This window comes from Oryctolagus cuniculus, chromosome 5 (genome assembly GCF_964237555.1).
Source record: "Oryctolagus cuniculus chromosome 5, mOryCun1.1, whole genome shotgun sequence".
Lineage (NCBI taxonomy): Eukaryota > Metazoa > Chordata > Mammalia > Lagomorpha > Leporidae > Oryctolagus > Oryctolagus cuniculus.
In genome coordinates this window covers 152,002,461-152,017,863 of record NC_091436.1, presented here as the reverse complement: position 1 = coordinate 152,017,863, position 15,403 = coordinate 152,002,461, and the positions used below count along the sequence as shown (strand labels likewise).

The 15,403-nt window shown below is 47.4% G+C and overlaps 1 protein-coding gene across 7 annotated transcripts in view; it reads left to right on the top strand.

The window, feature by feature from the left end:
- KIAA0319 (KIAA0319 ortholog) overlaps positions 1-15,403 on the top strand; it is a 90,632-nt gene that overhangs the window by 1,507 nt on the left and 73,722 nt on the right. The window contains exon 1 of one of the 7 annotated variants that reach the window (XM_051855009.2): positions 1,569-15,306. The exons of the other annotated variants lie outside the window; for them this stretch is intronic. The gene's annotated coding sequence lies outside the window, so the exon portion shown is untranslated. Of the gene's footprint in view, positions 1-1,568; positions 15,307-15,403 lie in introns of those variants that run through there. 7 annotated transcript variants of the gene reach the window in all.

Here is a 15,403-nt window from a genome sequence, read left to right as displayed (position 1 = left end):
GGAAATATTTTCCATGTGTTCAAAATAATTTGGCACTAATCATAGAATTTCTTTGTTATGACCAAAGCTTGTTCTGATTTGTAATGTCAAGACATCAGGAAATACATAAGACTTTCCTTAAAGCAAATTTATAACAACAACAACAACAATAATAATAATAAATTATCATAATCATGAAAGCCTGTCAATTTGACACCTCTAGGAGAGAGTTTTGCTTTTCTGGATGTGAAATAATTGATAACTTATTGTTCTACTTGTTTTTTAGAACCTGCATTTTTTTAAAAAAGATTTATGTATTTATTTGAAAGTCAGAATTACACACATAGGAGAGGCAGAGAGAGAGAGAGAGAGATCTTCCATCCGATGGTTTACTCCCCAGTTGGGAGTAAATGGCTAGAGCTTCACCAATCCGAAGCCAGGAGCCAGGAGCTTCCTCTAGTCCTTGGGCCATCTTCTACTGCTTTCCCAGGCCGCAGCAGAGAGCTGGATTGGAAGAGGAGCAGCCGGGACTAGAACCAGTGCCCATATGGGATGCCAGTGCTTCAGGCCAGGGCATTAACCCGGTGCGCCACAACGCCAGCCCCAGAACCTATATTTTTCAATACTATTTATGTGAATTCAATAATGACAAATTATTTTCTCAGTAAACATGGTTTGGACCAAAATATCATCTGTTTTTGCATTATTTTGTGTGTTTTTTTTTTTAATTTTTTTTACAGTAGGTGTTTTCAGTTTCAGAGTCAAGTTCTTAAAGCAGTGGCCAGAAATACAGCGAGGTATGGTGTTGGAGGTTGAGGTCTGTTCCTGTTCCAGATAATACAGAATTGTCTGCCGGAAGGGTTCAGTATTTAAGCAATGCAGCTGGAATCAGGATAACTCGGACCTCAAAAGAAACTTTGTATGACCTAGGTCGCCAGAGCTGTGGGTCACCAGGGTAAATTAACACCAGTGTTTCTGCTCACAGACCCTAAGACTTACAGTTGCCAGAATGTGTTTTCACATGGTAATGGGAAACTATGGCTACCCCCTTCCTGGGATGAGCATCCTAAAAGTCCAGGATTGTGATTATATCCATCCTATCGTGTTTTGCCTTCATTGTTAAAGTGAGGTACAGGATATATAGATGCACTGTCTTATGTCTCAAAATAACTGTCTTGTGTCTAAAAAACACTGTCTTGTGTCTCAAAATAACCTCTTCTTGGGACCAGCGTTGTGGCAGGGGTGGGGGTGGGGTTAAGCTGCCACGTGCAGTGCTGGCATCCCATACGGGCGCCGGTTCGAGTCCCAGCTGCTGCATTTCCCATCCAGCTCTCTGCTGATGCTCCTGGGAAGACAGCGGAAGATGGCCCAAGTGATTGCACCCCCGCCGCCCCCGTGGGAGACCAGGATGCAGTTCTCAGCTCCCGGCTTTGGCCTGGCTCAGCCCCAGCTGTTGTGGCCATTTGAGGAGTGAACCAGTGGATGGCAGATCTCTTTCTCTGTCCCTCTCTCTCTGTAACTCTGGCTTTCAAATAAGTAAGTAAATCTTAAAAATCTCTTCTACTCACCGGGTTCTAGTCCCGGTCGGGGCACCAGATTCTGTCCCGGTTGCTCCTCTTCCAGGCCAGCTCTCTGCTGTGGCCCGGGAGTGCAGTGAAGGATGGCCCAAGTGCTTGGGCCCTGCACCCCTTGGGAGACCAGGAGAAGCACCTGGTTCCTGCCATCGGATCAGCGCAGTGCACCAGCCATTGGAGGGTGAACCAACGGCAAAGGAAGACCTTTCTCTCTGTCTCTCTCTCTCACTGTCCGCTCCGCCTGTCAAAAATAAATAAATAAATAAATAATAAAAATCTCTTCTATTTTTTTAAGGTTTATTTATTTTATTTGAAAGGCAGAGTGTCAGAGAGGCAGAAAGAGAGAGAGACTAAGAGAGAGAGAGAGGTCTTCCATCTGCTGGTTCGCTCCCCAAATGGCTGCAATGGCCGGAGCTGCACCGATCTGAAACCAGGAGCCGGGAGCTTCTTCTAGGTCTCCCACACAGGTGCAGGGGCCCAACGACATAGGCCATCTTCGTCTGCTTTCCCAGGCCATAGCAGAGAGCTGGATCGGAAATGGAACAGCTGGGACTGGAACCAGTGCCCATATGGGATACCTGCACTGCAGGTGCGCCAGCCCCCCAAAATGTTTTCTTTTCAATGAAATTATTACCTTTGTCCTCTCAATCAGTATTATGAGAATACTTCAAAAAGTTCATGGCAAATGCATATCATGAAAAAACTGCATGGATTTAAAACATTTTTAAAAAGATTTATTTATTTATTTGATAGGTAGAGTTACAGACAGAGAGAGAGAGACAGAGAGAAAGGTCTTCTATCCGATGGTTCACCCCACAAATGGCTGCTATGGCGGGAAGTACGCTGATCTGAAACGAGGAGCCAGGTGCTTCCTCCTGGTCTCCCACGAGCGTACAGGGGCCCAAGCACTTGGGCCATCCTCCACTGCCTTCCCAGGCTACAGCAGAGAGCTGGACCGGAAGAGGAACAACCAGGACTAGAACCTGGTGCCCATATGGGATGCCAGTGCCGCAGGCGGAGGATTAACCTAGTGCGCCATGGAGCTGGCCCTGGATTTAAAACATTTTTTTTTCACCAAAATAAACTTATCTTTAAATTCTGGTTGTCCAGGAACTTTTTGAAGTACCTCATATTTGTACTTATGGGTTGCTGAAACATTTTATTAATTTGTTATCGTCAACCTCCTTGTTTTAAAGTTGCTAGATTTCCAAATTCTGGATGCCAGAAGCTCAACATTTTATGGTAGTGTGGGAAAGGACTTCTCCTATAGTATGTGTCATGTGCACAGGCTAACTGGTCTTTCCTGCTCACCTGGGGCTTTCCTGTACACCACTCAAATAAATAAATAAATAAATAAAATCTTAAAAAAAAAAAAAAGACACTGGTTAGGATGACCATTCCTGCACAGAGGGCCTAAGCTGGATTTTCCTTCCAGGCTTCTGACTCTCACTTCCGGTTAACGTGGGCCCTGGGAGGCAGCAGGTGATGGCTCAGGTGGCTGGGTCTCTGACACTCCCATGGGAGATGTGGATTGAGTTCCTGGCTTTGACTTGACCCAGTCCTGGCCACTGTGGGCACGTAAGGAGCAAACAAATAGAATGTAGCTCTCTCTCTGACTCTCAAATAAGAAAAAAAAATGCAGAATTTTTCTCAGGCACCACCCCAGACCTCCTGAATCAGGATCTGTAGTTTTTTTTTTTTTTTAAAGATTTATTTTATTTATTTGAAAGCGTTACAGAGAGAGGTCTTGCATCTGCTAGTTCACTCCCCAAATGGCCACAACAGCCAGAGCTGAGCCAGTCTGAAGGCAGGAGCCAGGAGCTTCTTTTGGGTCTCCCACGTGGGTGCAGGGGCCAAAGGACTTGGGCCGTCTTCTGCTTTCCCAGGCAATAGCAGGGAGCTGGATCAGAAGTGGAGCAGCCAGGACTTGAACCAGCACCCATATGGGATGCCGGCACTGTAGGCCGGGGCTTTAACCTGCTGCACCACAAGGCCAGCCCCAGGAACTGTAGTTATTTGTATTTATTGGGGTCTCACTAGACCCAAATCCAGTTCAGTTGAGTGCATTCTCACCTGGAGGCTGTGGGGAAGATTCGCTTTTCCAATTCATTCCAATTGTTGGGAGAATCCAGCCCCTTCCAGTGTAGGGCTGATGTCCCCATTCCGTTCTGGTTCTCAGCTCCTGTAGGCTGCAGTCAAGCTGTTTCCATGTGGCCCCCTCCATCTCCCAAGCCAGCAATGCCGTGTTTCATATATAGAATTTATTCTCTCTGTTACCGGCTACAGAAAAATCTCTGCTTTTTAAAGGCTCGGATAATAGGTTAGCACTACGTGGACAATCTCTCCATCCTGTTAAAAGGAATTGTTTATTTTTGATTTGAGCGGTAGAGGGGGAGAGGGAGGGAGAGAAGGGAAGGAGACAGAGGCAGAGAACTGCCGTCTTTGGGTTCCCTCAACAAAATGCCTGCAAGAGCCTCTGTCTGGGGCTGAAGCCAGGAGCCAGGAACTCACTCCCACGTGGGTGACAGGGACCCAGCGACTTGCACCATCACCTGCCTTCTCGCAAGGTGCATATTAACAGGAAGCTGGAATCAAGAGTGGACCCAGGACTTGAACCCAGCCACTCTGATATAGGATATGGGCATCCCAAGTGTGTCTTAACTGCTGGGCCAAATACACACCGCTAATCTCCCTTTCTTAGAGCCAACTGGCTGGTAACCTTAATTATATCTGAAAAATTTCTTCTGCCATACACTGTGTCATAATTGTGGGAGGAATCAGGGAATGACCATCACGGGGCCATCGTAAAATTCTTCCCAGGGGCTGGTGTTGTGCTTACTGGCATCGCTTATCAGAGTGCTGGTTCAAGTCCCGGAGGCTCCTCTTCCCATTGAGCTCCCTCCTAATGTGCCTGAGAAGACATGGAAGATGGCCCAAGAATTTTGGTCCCTACCCCCATGTCGGGGGCCCCGGTGGAGTTCCTGGCTCCTAGACCTGGCTGTTGTAACCATTTGGGGATTGAACCAGTGGATAGAAGTTGTATATTTCCGCCCCCCCCTCCCTCCTCCCTTTCCTGCCCCCTTCTCTGTTGCTCAAATAAATGAATCTTTCAAATAATAAATCTTAAAAGAATTCTGCCTGTTGCACCTGCTGAAATTTACTGCTTGTTTCCCCATGACTGCACCGTGAGCGCAGGAAAACTCATGTTTTAGTCTTCATGTGATTTTCTTTCTTTGGTCTTGTTACATCTAGCAATATTACTGTGTCTCACCCTGTATGGGCCAAATTGTTCTCTAGGACGTAGAATACATGACAGAAAAAGAGACTACAGCAGATTAAACAGGGTTCATTGTAGACTTGAGTTGTGGCCGAGCAGTGTGTGTTACAGGGGGTTTGCTGAAGGAGGGTCCAGGTTGCTAGAAGTTCTAGTCGGAACCATTTTGTTCATCTATGTATTTCTGACGGTTAGTGCTACGTTTACAACACGTGTCAAGTATATGCTTTCTGGAGAATATGCATCCCTCTATGGAACTTGGCTATTTTTATGTTTGCCTTTTCTTTGAATTCTTTAATTGTTTTAAATAAATTTGAAACTGATATTCCCCCTCATCTTCATTTTTTAAACTTAATTAAAAGTTCATTCACATTAATTGTTTTGCTTCTGTTTTGAGCATTGAAATAAATTCTCCTAATTGGTAATATATAGTTGTGATAGCGTTAAGTAGTAATTCCTATCCCATTGTTTTGTGACTATTAGTTTGTCATATAGCAGGCCCTAACAAAAAGTTATTTTGGCTTTTGTATTTTAGATGATTTTGTTTTATAATGAGTGCTAGAATCTATCATGGCTTTTTCTCCTCATTTCTCAAATATCCTTCCATAGTTTTGCCTATTTATTTTTTCAAGTGAGTATTTTTTTAGATGAATTATTTAAAAAAGATTTTATTTATTTCTTTAAAAGGCAGACTTGAGAGAGAGAGAGACAGGGAGATCTTCCATCTTCTGGTTCACTCCCCAAATGGCCACAATGGCGAAGGCTGGGACTGGTGCTGAGCAAGTCTCTAGCCAGGAGCTGGGGGCTTCATCTGGGTCTCTCACATGGCTGCAGGGGCCCAAGCACTTGTGCCATCCTTCGTTGCTTTCCCAGGCCATCAGCAGGAGCTAGATGGGAAGTGGAGCAGCCGGGACTCGAAACCAGCGGCCACACGGGATGCCGGCATCACAGGCTGCTGCACAGTCTGCCACACCACAATGCCGGCCCCTCGAGTGAATTTTATCAAGTCCTTTAATGCATTCTGTTGAGTTTTACCCCATCTTTGCTGCTTTGTTAGCCCAACATGTTGCTGTCTTTAACACGTGTTGTCTCTTTCTGCTTAAGCAAAGCTACACTCCCATTTATTCGTGTCTTCCAGGCTCTGTCCCAGTAGTTTAGACCTGTATTTGTTAAAGGGCTCTGTCAGTGCATCCGTCACCCTGGGCCTGCGCGATGCTGCTGGCCCTGCCAGGGACTGGCTCTCCGCTGAGTTCTCCTCCATGCCTGTGCGTGCAGGGACCCCGGAGCTCCCGTGCACTCTGCAGGTCCTCCAAAGCCTGCCGCTGGGGCTTCTCTTAGTTCCATGGGCTGGACGAGGAGGAGGCATCATGTGATCAGTCTCTCCCCATCTCCCAGACAATCTGACCCTTTGAAAGATGGAGAAAGAGGCCGGCGCCACGGCTCACTAGGCTAATCCTCCGCCTAGCGGCGCCGGCACACCAGGTTCTAATCCCGGTTGGGGCCCCGGATTCTGTCCCGGTTGCCCCTCTTCCAGGCCAGCTCTCTGCTGTGGCCAGGGAGTGCAGTGGAGGATGGCCCAGGTGCTTGGGCCCTGCACCCCATGGGAGACCAGGAAAAGCACCTGGATCCTGGCTCCTGCCATCGGATCAGCCCGGTGCGCCCGCCGCAGTGCGCCAGCCGCGGCGGCCATTGGAGGGTGAACCAACGGCAAAGGAAGACCTTCCTCTCTGTCTCTCTCACTGTCCACTCTGCCTGTCAAAAAATTAAAAAAAAAAAAAAAAAGAAAAAAGAAAGATGGAGAAAGAGGGTTTGAACGTTTTTCCTCCCGGCCGTTCCCGGCTTTCTCTTTGGCTCTCCCCAGCACCTGCTGACTCCTTGAGCCCTTGCTGTGTATAAAGCCCAGCCCCAGGCCACGGTCCCCTAATTCTGCTCCGTCTCCTGATGGGGAGTCATCCTACGCTGCCATGGTAGGGCTTTATGCCTGCTGCCAGGGAACTCCGCAGCGTGCCTCTGTGATGATTGGCACGGCTTTGCCAGAACTTCTTTTGCTTTATCCACTTTCAGAGGAGAAGGTCGGAGCGTGGAATAATAGTACTGAAAAACCGTGAGTGTTTTACCCTCTTGGTGTGGCTTCTGGCTATGTGCGTTTTCTGCATTTCCTGGGCTTTATCTCCTGGCTTATTGGCGAGGGTTTTGCAGCTTGGGAGCCTTTGAGCTACAGCGGTGAGTGGGACCACTGTGCATAGTTGCTAGCCTTCTGCTGGCATATTTTCTTTATTTTTAAAAAAATTTATTTTATTTATTTGACAGGCAAAGTTAGAGAAAGAGACACACACACAGAGAGACCACCTGTCTACTGGATTGCTCCCTAGATGGCTACAATAGCTAGAGCTGGGCCAGGCTGAAGCCAGGAGCCAGGAGCTTCTTCCAGGTCTCCCATGTAGGTGCAGGGGCCCAAACACTTGGGCCATCTTCCACTGCTTTCCCAGGCCACAGCAGAGAGCTGCATCGGAAGTGAAGCAGCCGGGACTCAAACCAGCACCCATATGGGATGCCAGCATTGCAGGCAGCAGCTTTACCCATTATGCCACAGCGCCGGCCGCTGGACATTTCATATAAATGGAACCATACAACGTGTGGCCTTTTGTCTGATTTCTTTTGCTTAGTATAATAGTGTCTAGGTTCAGCCATGTTGGAGAAGGTACTTCATTTTTTTTTAATTGCCAAATACTATTCTATTGTGTGGCTACATTCCATTATGTTTATCCATTCTAAAACTGATGGATTTATTTCCAGTTTTTATCTGCTATGAATAATGCTACTGTGAATGTTTGTGCACAGGTTTTCATGTGCATGTGTATTTTCAGTTCTCCTGGGTATATACCTAAGAGGGGAGTCGCAGCTCTGTGCTTTATCTTCAAAGAACTATGAAATTCGTTTTACAAAGCAGCTGCATCATTTTACACTCCCGCTAACAATGTATGAGGGTTCCAAAGTTCTGTACGTCCACACCAATGCTTGTCATTTTCTTTTTACTTTAATTATTTGAGAGGCAGAGAGACAGAGGGAGAGAGTTTGCATCCACTGGTTCACTCCCCAGGTGCCACATTAGCCAGGACCTGGGCCTAGCCTGACGCCAGGTATCAGAAACTCCATCCAAGCCTCCCATGTGGGTGGCAGGAACCCAACTACTCGAGCCATCACCCTGCCTTCCAGGGTCTGCGTTAGCAGGATACTGGAGTCAAGAGCCAGAGCCGGAAGTCAAACCCAGGCCCTCCCATGTGGGGTGAGGGTGTCTTTTTTATTTTTTATGTATTTATTTATTTGGAAGGCAGAGAGAAAGTGACTGACAGATCTCCCATCTGCTGGTTCACTCACCAAATGCCAATACAGCTAAGGCTGGGTCAGACTGAATCCGGGAGCCAGAAACTCAATCCAGGCTTCTATCTATGTGACGTGACATGGTTCTGTTTTATTGTCTTTCAATCTAGGATGTTTGGAGTTTACTCTTCCTACTTGTTCCGACTAGAACCTCCAGAACAATCTTGGAAGAAAGTGAAGAAAGCAGAAACCCTTTTCTTGGTCCTACGCTTAGGGAGAAAGCTTTTAGCCATTCACCATTACATATGATGCTTGCTATGGATTTTCATAGATCCTGTTATCAAGTTGAGGAATCAATAGCTATTTGAGAATGGGTAAATTTTAATATAGTTCTTTTTATAAACAATTTTTTAAAGATTTATTTATTTATTTGAAAGTCAGAGTTATACACACACACAGAGAGAGAGAGGGGTTCCATCCACTGGTTCACTCCCCAATTGGCCGCTATGGCCAGAGCTGCACTGATCTGAAGCCAGGAGCCAGGAGCTTTTTCTAGGTCTCCCACATGGGTGCAGGGACCCAAGGACTTGGGCCATCTTCCACTGCTTTCCCAGGACATAGCGGAGAGCTGGATGGTAAGTGGAGCAGCCAGGTCTCGAACTGGCGCCCATATGGGATGCCAGCACTTCAGGCCAGGGTGTTAACCCACTGCACCACAGCGCTGGCCTCAATAGAGTTCTTATAATCATGTATCCGTCACGATTTCTGCCCTGGGGGATTGTTCATTAGTGCACCCATCCCTAACAGATGCTGTGAAGGTACTTCTGCAATTCCTCTTGTTTTTGCTTTTAAAGCTTTGCATTTCACATTTAGGCTTATAATACATGTAAAATGTATTTCATAGAAAGTACTAACTCAGAGATGCCAACCCTGTCATCTATCAATTTTCCCAGTGCCAGTTGATAGCAATGTGGAAGGACGACAGGAGTTGTCCCAGGGTTGTGCACTGTATGGCTGCTCCAGCAAAGGGAGGGGGACTGCTGGACAGGGCAGGACCAAATGGCCACCACCCTGGGTCCTGTGTCACCCACATTGCATGGCACATAGCAGGCGGTCAGCAGGGACTAAGGACTTCAGTTCTGCTGTAGTTGGAACATTTGTTCCCCTCAGCCTAGCCCCAAAGTCTAACATTAATGGCACCAAGAGGGTAGAAACTTAATCCAATTATGGTGTTCAGAGTGGCTGCTTTCCCAGGCCATGGCAGAGAGCTGGATTGGAAGTGGAACAGCTGGGACTCGAACTGGCGCCCATATGGGATGATGGTACTGCAGGTGGCGGCTTTACTGGCTATGCCACAGCACCGGCCCCAGCGTCCCATATCTTAGTGCCAGTTCAGTCCTGGCTGCTCTGCTTCCAACTAGCTTCCCGCTAATGCACCTGGGAAGGCAGTGGAAGATGGCCCAAGTGCTTGGGTCCCTGCGCCCATGTGGGACACCAGGATGGAGTTCCCGGCTCCTGGCTTTGGCCTGGTCCAGACTTGGCTGTTGCAGCCATTTAGGGGATTGAATCAGGAGATGCATGATTCTCTCTCTCTCTTTCTCTCTCTCTCTGTGTGTGTGGGGATTGATTCTGCCTTTAAACTGGCTCTCATTTGGAATGCAGGTGTTGTAAGTGGTGGAACACGCAGTGCTGCCGCCAGTGGCTCGAATAAATAAATCTTAATAATAAAAAAACCTGCCACCTTCTGAGAACCACTAGTGCCGCTGCCATGGTGCACGATGCCACCCTCTACCAGGACTCCTGTAGCGTCTCCCACATCGCCTCTGCCTCTGCCTCGCCCTCCACTCTGGGCTCCAGGCGGGGGTCCCTTAGAGCTTCCCACCCACCTGAGAGCCAGAGGTCCCGACCCGTTCCCTGCTCCGGGTCGTCTCCTGCCTCCCTCCCCGACCTGCTCCTGCAGCACGCCCTCCTCCCGGCCTCTGCCTGGGACTCAGCTCAGCAGCCCGTGGGATCCTCTCCCTCTTCCCTCTGCTCTTGCAAGCTTTTGCCTATCTGTGACCTTTAATTCATCACTTGTGTCTTCAGCAGTGTCTTATCTGCAGCGTGCCCATCCACCGAGCTTTCAATAGCAAAAGTGATGGCTCTTGATTTTTACAAGTTGCACCTGATTAGGTTACTTTTCAAATCTTCCAGGATTTCTTTTAAAGCTGTACCTTACTACTTCTCTTATTTCTTTAACATTTTAAGCAGCTAATTTCATTTTTGTACTCCAGAATTCCATTACCTTAAACCTTTGGGGCCTGATACTGTTGTCTGTCTTTCCTGTTGCATTTCTCCAGGGTGCCTGTGTTTTATAATTTTGCACTGTGAGTTCGGGTTTGTCCGGAGTCGCTCAGGGATTGGGGAGTGTTCTTCCAGGAAGGATCTGTGGTCGCCTCTGACAGGTGCCCATGGCGCAAGCATTCTGGACCACTTTCAGTAGATTTCTCCCTTGGAGGATGGTGACGTCAATTCAGCAATGAAAAGTAGAGCCCAGAGCCATGGGAAGCAAATCTCAAGGGGGGAGTTTTTCTTCATACAGAGCCCGTAGCCAGATTTTTTTTTTTTTTTTTTTGGTGGCCCCCACACAAGGTTCTACCTCCTAAAGGCTTCTGGCTTTATAGGGTTCTCTAGTTCCTACTGCACACCTTGAATGTCACCTCAGCCTCTCTGCAGCACAGTCTGCTTCCCACCTGGCCACTGGCTCCCTCGTCCTCTTTGCCTCAGGGCATAGCCCTTGCTCTCTTATGAGCGCAGTTCCATATTTAAAAACATGCTTATTGTATGTTCTCCGCGATCTCGAGAGTTTCTTTAATCCATGCATAGGTAATACTATATTTTCAGTTTTTAAAATTTTTTAAGATTTATTTATTTGAAAGAGTTAATGAGAGGCAGAGGCAGAGAGAGAGAGAGTCAGAGAGGTCTTCCATGCACTGGTTCACTCCCCAGATGACCGCCACAGCTGGAGCTGAGCCAATCCGAAGCCAGGAGCTTCTTCCAGGTCTCCCATGTGTGTACAGGGGCCCAAGGACTTGAGCCATCCTCTGCTGTTTTCCCAGGTACATTAGCAGGGAGTGGATTGGAAGTGGAGCAGCTGGGAGTTGAACCGCCACCCATATGGATGCCAGTGCTACGGGCCAGGGCTTTAACCTGTAGCACCATAGCGCCAGCCCCCACCATACGATCTTTAGTGCTTAGATCATCCAAGTGTCTTCATGGTAATACATTATGGGGATAGACAATAATATTTAATCATACTCTGTTGTTGGACATTTGTGGTTTTATTTTATTAATATTTTGCTATTAACAAGGCCAAGTTTATTAGATTTTAAAAATTATCATTTATTACAAGATTAGATCCTTCTACTTCTATGGTATTAAGATATCAACTTGTATTTTAAAGGTTTATTTATTTTGAAAGTCAGAGTTACATAGAGAGAGGGAGAGAGATCTTCCATTACTGCTTCCCTTTCCAAATGGCTGCAACAGCCAGGGTTGGATCAGGCTGCAGCCAGGAGCCAGGAGCTCCATCTGAGTCTCCCAGGTGGGTGGCAGGGCCCCGGATTTGAGCCGTCTTCTACTGCCTTCCAGATGCATTAGCAGGAAACTGGATGGGAAACAGAGCACCTGGGACTTGACTGGCGCTCATATATATATAGGATGCCAGCGTTGCAGGTGATGATTTAACCTGCTGTGCTACAACACTGGCCCCCACAACAGTACACATGTGGGAAAGTAAGCAAATAACCCAATGAGAACTTTATTAACTGTAAGAAAGATAAGGGGCCAGCACTGTGGTATACCGGGTAAAGCCGCCTCCTGAAGTACCGGCATCCCACGTGGGCGCTGGTTGGAGTCCCGGCTGCTCCACTTCTGATCCAGCTCTCTGCTATAGCCTGGGAAAGTTCTCTGCTAGGACCTTGGACCCCAACACCTGCGTGGGAGACCCAGAAGAAAATCCTGGCTCCTGGCTTCAGATCGGCACAGCTCCAGCTGTTGCAGCCATCTGGGGAGTGAACCAGCAGATGGAAGACTTCTTTCTTTTTCTCTCTCTGCCTCTGCCTCTCTGTAAATCTGTCTTTCAAATAAATAAACAAACAGACAAAACTCTTTCAGACAAAGACGTATGATTATGTGGGCTTATTAGTGAAGAATATTTACATAGTGGTTGTAAAGTTACCCTATGGAAAACAGAAGTTATTTTAAAAGTGTACATTGCATTGTGTATAGGTTTTTGAAAATAAACTGTAATAAATAACCTTAAACATTCTGTTAGTGGGAGCAGTGTGCTAGTGTTTAAGATGCTGGTTGGGACATCTGTATCCCGGTCTGAATGCTTGGGGTCAAGTCCGGACTCTGCTCCCAGTTACAGCTTCCTGTTGGTGCTTATTCTGGGAGACAGCAGATGATGACTCCAATAGTTGGGTCCCCACCGCCCACCTGGGACACCTGGCTGTGTTCCCAGCTAGTGGTCTGGTCTCGCCATCTCTCCAAAAGTTGCAGGCTTTTGGATACTGAACCAGTAGATGAGAGCTCTGTATGTCTCTCTTTGTCTGTTTCTCTCAAATAAACCTTGGAATAAAAATTAAACTGCAATAAAATAAACTATTAAGTAAATTATCCACCTCAAAAATATCACGGTAAGGGGCTGGCATTGTGGCACAGTGGGTTAAGCCACCTGCTGTGAGTATTGGTTCCAGTCCCGGCTGCTCCACTTCTGATCTAGCTCCCTGCTAATGCACTTGGGAAAGCAGCAGAGGATGGCCCAAGTACTTGGGCTCCTTCTGCACATGTGGGAGACCTGGATGAAGTTCCTGTCTCCTGGTTTCAACCTGGCCCAGCCCTGGCTGTTGTGGTCATTTGGGATGAACTGGTGGCTAATGTGCTTCACAGGCACCTTAGCAGGGAGCTGGATCAGAAGTGGAGCAGCTGGGACACTAACCTGCACCCTTATGGGATGCCAGCACCACAGGTGGCAGATTTACCTGCTATGCCACAATGTTGGCACTGACTACAATTAATTTTTTAAAACCACCTCAAGAAGACCATACTGAGCCTTTAATATTGCTAATTGAATTTTTAACACATCCTCAATTTTGACACCATTTTTGCAAAGCCTTGTATCCAAACAGTATTTCAAGGTTGTAAAACGAGGTCTTAAGACATAAAGGTCTTTAATGTCCACAAAATCTTCAGTAGACTTGGAAAATGATAGATTTTCAGTTCTCCTAGAAGTCCTGCCTTGCTTAGAAGAGAGTTGCTTGTCCTATTTCCGACCTTATTTTTTCTTGAGTTAAAAGGGGCACTCTCCTTTTGACACCAACTACAGCTAGAACCAGAAACCACCACAGAGCTACGTGTTAGTCTGTGGCCGGGCACTTTGTAGAGAGATGAGGTGTCTTCAGCGCACAGTTGTGAGATTTGAGAGTGTGACACCAGCATGTGTCTGGTTCTGGCGTGCTCTCTCTGGCTGCACTGAGAGGGAGAAGGTCAAATGCTAAGGCAAAAAGCCTGAGGGACTCAGGGATCAGACACGGTCTTTCTGCACAAAGCAGCTCCGTGAGAGCTAACGCATTGCGTGAGACCTGCATTAATCCCGGCTCCGGGAGATGCCTCCCTGACTCACCCCCAGCCAGCACCTCTCACGCCTGCACACTGGGGCCACGCTTCTGGGACACGAAGCCTCAGGGACCATTGCAAACTAAGAGAAGGAGGGAGGCAGGATTCGTGTGCGTCTGTGTGAGGCGTGGTATGAGCTGGCCAGGTCTTCGTCTTGCATAGTAAGATGTAAAAGACAGTGTTCGGAGTGGAAAGAAATGAAGAAGTAATGATATGAACTCGGTGGTTTAAAAGGAAGAAATGGACAGAAAGGAGAGAGAGGAGAGTTGAAGTGATCGGTTCCGTCTTCAGGGTAGGTGTGGGGGAAGGGCTGAGGCCATGGAACTGCTGTTTGTAGCATGGCTTTGCCTTTAAAAGCAACCACTGTAAAAATATCACTGGACTTCGTCCCATTATCCAAAGTAAAAATACATGCAGCACACTCTCTCAGAAGGCTCCCTCCCACCTGGCCCACTTTCCTTTCTGCCTTCTCTACTCCTAACTCCTTCTCTTCTTTTATATTCTTTCAGGACATTTTTGCAACTAAGGTGAGTAGAAATGTATCTGTCCCTCTCTTCCTCATGAGAGAGCGTGCTGTAGACCCTGACCCTGGTCTTTTCTCACTCTGTCTAAAGCTATCGGTGATACCCGGGGTGACTCCCGCGGCACAGCATCTGGTTTACCCAATGCATTGTCATCTGCTGAGCCAGGCTTCTGCCATATGCTGCCACTGGACGCCTGGGCTCTGTCCAGCCTCTTGGTGCTATTCATAATGCTGCAGTGTGCCCGTGTCATTTCAAGTGTAAGCAAATAAAAGGAAGTGGAAAATGTGTAATATAATTTGTCAAAAATTCATAATTTGCGTGTAAATAGTGTATGTCACGGTGAGTTATTCAGAGGACAAGTTAGCATTCATGTATTTCTCCAAGCATCCACTCGGCAGATCAGAGCTCTGGCTCCTCCAGTTTCCCAGGCTGTAGTCACAGCCAGTCGAAGCCCGGCACTTGCCCTCACAGTGTGCTGCTGGGTGATGATGTCATTGTGAAGTCACGTGGCAAAGAGGAGGAATGACAGTGAGCGGTGGCTGGCAAGATAACTGTCATTCACTGTGCCACACCTCATTGCTTGTGTTTTCTGCAATAAGTAGTTATTGCCTTTGTAAATTAGAAGAATGCTCAGCTTTTGTTTTTAAGATTTTATTTATTTATTTGAAAGTCAGAGTTACACAGAGAGAGAAGGAGAGGCAGAGAGAGAGAGAGAGAGAGAGAGGTCTTCCACCCGCTGGTTCACTCCCCAAATGGCCGCAACCGCTGGAGCTGTGCCGATCCGAAGCCAGGAGCCAGGAGCTTCTTTCCATTCTCCCATGCAGGTGCAGGGCCCAAGGACTTGGGTCATCTTCTGCTATCCCAGGCCACAGCAGAGAGCTAGACTGAAGAGGAGCAACCGGGACTAGAACTGGCACCACAGGCAGAGGATTAACCTAGTGCGCCGCAGTGCCGGCTCCAGATGCAGATGCATAAGGTAGTGCATCGTGGTGGAAGGAACATATTCTCTGGTGTCAGATATACTCAGATGAGGTCCAATTTTTGGCAGCCTTAGCCTTTCTGAGCCTCCATTT